The following is a 5,163-nucleotide window of genomic DNA, read 5'->3' as shown; positions in this document are numbered from 1 at the left end:
TTTTTTTTTTTGCAGAAATGTTTTATTTCATTACTTTTTTAGGGGGATATTGAAGGTTTATTTCTCTCTGTTAATTATACTTTGAATTTTCTGAGATAATATTTTGGTGCTTCTATAATTTTCTTTTTCTGTCATTCTAGTTAACTCAAGCCACCACAAACTGGAATACATGAGCATCTTTTACATGCTTTATTTCTAAATGATCCGAAACACATATTTTAAAGTGTATACTATCATGGCTTCATATTTATAATCTCTATCATCTTGCTGCTGACATATTACCATAGGTTGTAAATAGTACACCAATTTACTGAGAAAGCATCAGGAAATGTTGATGTTGGGTGTCTGTGAGTTGGATGAAGCACAGTTTGAGCTACAATATAAGAAAGATAAATTATTGGTTTCTTTTTGCTAACGCTGCTTTTTGTAACTGGACAGAGTAATTAAGATAAAAGTAATATCTTTATGACATTTAGACACAATCTGAGTCCTTTCCTTTGTCTTTTAAGACACCATGGGCTATAATTGGAGACCAGTGCTCATCGTCTCTCAGCTAAGAGGGTAAATGAGGGATCCCTAGACTCCAGGATTACCCTATTATTCAGAAGATGTTTCACTAAGCCTCCACCACTGACACATATTCCTGTTCTATGGCCTATTCACTTTGAAATATGTCTTGTCAGGGAGGCTTACAGAAATCTACATAATCCTTTCTCATCACAATTAAAGATACCACTGAACAATAAAATTGCTTGCTCTCTGGTTTGTTTCATGTTGCTGCAACAAAAAAAGTGGATGAAGGAAATGCAGCTGGGTGTCACTACGGGTTGCAAAAGGTTAAGATAAATTATAAATGATGTCTGAGGAGAACAATGACAACATTGTTTAGCTATTACAAAATTACAGAAGTTTTGGATGGTATTATTTGGAGTGCATGTTGTTTTAAACAATGATAAACATGTTCTGGCTCAGCAAAAAGAATTTATTCCAGCATATCTGACACATACATGCTTAATATGCATGATGGTGAAATGAAGAAGGGAAAAACAGGATATAAACTCAGGATATAAAAATGATTTAATGGCCATCCCTATGTGATCTAAATCAGTTCCTATGTCAGTATGATGGCAACACTTATATTTTTAACTCAAACTCTGAACATAATTCCAAATCAAATACATTATTTGTTATCTTAGAAAGTGACAGACTGCTGGTTGTTATCGGCGACCTTACAGGATGCAGTATGTGCATTGGAAGCAGCTGAAATGCTGTTGTCCTTATTTCTTACAAATGACAGTAATTAACCAAGAGTTGAACAAATACAGCTTATTCATCAAATTCTGTCAGATGCCTCTTTATGTGTTCGAGATCAAGCATAATTTTCTCATTTCAGTTTTGTTATGAAAATAACAATAGTCTCATAGAACATTCTCAAAATGCATCAAAATAAGATCAATACAGAAGAGTCCATGCAATGTTTAGGTTAGAATACAATAACATATACTATATGATATGATGTGATACAACACAATATAATGTTTCACAATGTGAAACATTACGTGTGTGTGTGTGTGTGTGTGTGTGTGTGTGTGTGTGCGTGTGTGCTTATCAGTGGGTACCTGTGTGGCAGGTGATTGAGTATATAGTATATTAGGGCTGTCAAATGATTAACATTTTTATTCAGTTTAATCACAGCTTACAAATTTATCATATTTAATCACCATTCACGACTATGCCTGAAATTAGCTGTATTACTGTATTGTAACAACAGAATGAGCGGATGCAACAAATATTTACTGTTAACTGACCTTCCCTTCGGGTAGATTTTCAGGATGTCCAATGGTCAGTAAATGCAGCATGTAATGTACTTCTATATGTTGTTCTAAATCATCTATACCATGTTCTAGATCATAATTCAGAATTCATCATCTCCCCAACCGTCATTAAACCAGCAGATGTGACGACTGAAGTTAAACAGCCAACAGTGATGAAGAAACGCTTATAAAACTGATGATATGGATAAAAACAGCTTTTTCCTTTTATCATTGAAGTGTGAGTGTTTCTGCAGCAGTGATAAAGTCCTACAGCAGCATCACCCAGCTGCTTGTTTTACTAGTTTTTTTCACTTTTTTACGTTATATGATCACTTTAGTTGTAATAATCAGTTCAATGTTTCATCAAATCTAGACCTAAAAAAGGTCTCATTTGTTCCCTCCTGTTCTTGGTCACCTGCCTGGCCCCCCCATCAGAACTTTTTTAGACCCACCCCTGCATTTCTAAAGTATTAAACATTGTCTACTGCCTACTGTGTTACAGAAGGTCCTACCAAAAACAAAACTTTGGGGTAAATACGTGACGGTTTGAACCATGATCCGCTAGTTTCCTCTCAGCTGAGCGATAAACAAACGCAACAAGAGATCAGCTGATCACCGACAACCATCATGATTCACGGAACAACATGAGAGGAGAGGGAGGAGCAGCTGTTGCACAAACACTGAGACTACCAGAGAGCCACTAGAGCAGACACAGTCCAAAATGCAGGTTAACTTTAGAAAAGAATGCAGGAAAAGTACGGGTGTGGCTCATTTTTTCCATCTTGCGTCTCCACTTCCCGCCATCATAACTAAGAAATGACGGATGTATGGTGCTCGTCACACAGCGCATGCTTTAACTGCGCTAAAAATGCAATTAATTACATAAGCTAGTTACCACCGTTAATGCGTTATTTTTGACAGCCCTAACTTGAGTATAATTCTTAGCCACTCTACTCATCTCTGCTTCTCACCATTTAATACTGGAAATCACTTCCTGAATGCTTCAACAAAAACTAGCTTGTAGCTTTTCCAGCTCCTAAGTAATTCCATCAGATCTGTCTTTTTAGTTAAATTTTGATCTAACCCAAAAAGCTATGGGGAATGCACTACATGTTTATAAAATTTAATAGTCAGGAGTACCAGTATGTGGTAGTTTTGTCTTATAACCTATTAGAGAATACTGGAGTGTGCTTCCTTTCACAGGTAAGACTAATGGCAGAGGGTGACTGTCCTTTGTTGAAGGGAGTTTGTGAAGGTACTGGCATGTCTTACTGCTTGTGTGACGGCTGTGCCTTTATGAAGAAATCCTTGCTCTAATATTCTGCAGCCTTGATGCCAAAGTATGACCCATGCTCTCCTTCTTTCCTGTGATCAGGCTGCATTGCAGCATCTCATTCCACGAGTTTTAAAGAAGTATTAGTGGTAAGTTAACAAGTAAGACACAGTCATTCTTCTGTTTGAGTACTTGAAGTGTAGCACAGAGAGAAGATCATAATCTTTTTTTAGAATGTCCAAAATGTACTTGAAAAGAATTTATATTTCTTAATGGCATGTGACTGCCATCAGTCCCTTCCTGTCCAGTTATATGAGCTATAATATGAGTCTGAGTTATACGAGTCTGTAATTGATGATCCTCTTGGTAAGTGATTGTTAAATAGAAGCAGCTGTAAGACATTTTAACTATTGAATATTCAAGAGCAAAAACAGAACTGATTAATTTTCAGAATAATTTAGTTAAGCACAACGCTATCAACTGTGTGCCATGTGTGTGATGTAAAAATGAGACATACTTTCAATCGATAACACTTTTTAAAACACTGTTACTTAAATAAATAAATAAATAAATAAATAAATAAACAAACAAACAAATAAATAAATAAACTAACTTATTTATTGTTTGAATGAAATACATTCTTTTCACAAAGTAGCCATCACCTTCATGGCTGGACTACTTTCCTAGACCATGGTGATTCAATTTTAAACAAGTTTGAAGTAACAAGACTTTCTAATTATTGGGATAATAATACAGTGACATCACCAAAAAATACAAAATTAATTAAATGCTTGGTAGTCTCAAATTGTATGCTTTAAAGAAATCTTTTGATTTATTGGTGGTTGATGGTTGTGGGTGGGCCCTATTTATTAAGTGAACCTGTGGAGGAAAACTCAGTATCAAATCTGAACAACAGAAAATGAACATAAGCTCAATATCAAAATCAATGAGAAATTCAAAATCAAGTCAAAGAACTGAAGATAAGTACATAATGAACGCTGATTTGACCACATCAGACATGCAAACATTAGATGACTTCTAGGATGTGTCTAGCTACCTTTGGCAAGTACTTTAGCAGATTCTCATTCATCTTCCTTTTGTCCCTGTTACTACAGCCAATTTGTACAACTAGGAACTACACTATCTACAGAGGTTTTCATGTTCTTGGTGATTAACTGAACAGCTGTATGTCAACATGAATCAAAAAACAGATTTGTTGTTTTGTTAATCGAAATTAGTAACCTTTAATTTAAACATTTGGCTTGACCGCAGCTGTGACACTTCGACACCTCCTCTATGTGCATGGAGGATAAATCAAAGTTAGTTTTTTCCTCCTTCAGTGTCAGATCCATTCTGAGCCAAATCCACCAGAAGCCATTCATTTATTCACAGTACAGTGAGAGTGAGGATTACCTTCTGAAATCTCCTGTATCCCTCCTATATAGCACCCAGCTGCAGAGACAGTTACAAATTGGTATTTGGAAGAAATGCTTCAGAAAATAATTAGCTTTACTTTTGAGGATTACACTGTCTGCAACAAAAGCAGAACTGCATTTTTGCAAGACCAGAGGGCTGCAGTTTTCAGGCGGCAATCCCACTTCAAACTCAACAGTGCTTAAGATTTCAGAAGAAGAGGGTAAACTGATGGGCTAGTTAGAAAGCACCATTATGTACAGTGATGATTTACTACGAGCTTCTAGCCTCAACATGCTGCTAAGACATGCTAATGACCAGCCAAGGCAGTAGCTGATACAACAGGCTGCTTGGTTTGACATCTGACTTGCTGATTCTCATTTCCTGTCACTAGATTATTATTATATATCAGTTAATACTTTGATCCAATGGTTCAGTCATACTAAGACAATCATTCTAATTGATGCATGTGAAAAAAAAGTCCCTTTGGTCCAACCTGACTGTAGTTTAAGCTCAGCAAGAAGAATATAGCACAAAAAAATATATGATTTGTTCAGCATTTAAAGCAGATCTGGGTGATAGAAACCCATCTTAATGATTTTCTTCTTCTATGCAAGCATTTCAGACCTTTCATGTAAAAAAAAAAAAAAAAAAATCTTTCTG

This window comes from Melanotaenia boesemani, chromosome 14 (genome assembly GCF_017639745.1).
Source record: "Melanotaenia boesemani isolate fMelBoe1 chromosome 14, fMelBoe1.pri, whole genome shotgun sequence".
In the NCBI taxonomy this organism is placed as follows: Eukaryota; Metazoa; Chordata; class Actinopteri; order Atheriniformes; family Melanotaeniidae; genus Melanotaenia; species Melanotaenia boesemani.
This window is presented reverse-complemented; position numbering follows the sequence as displayed.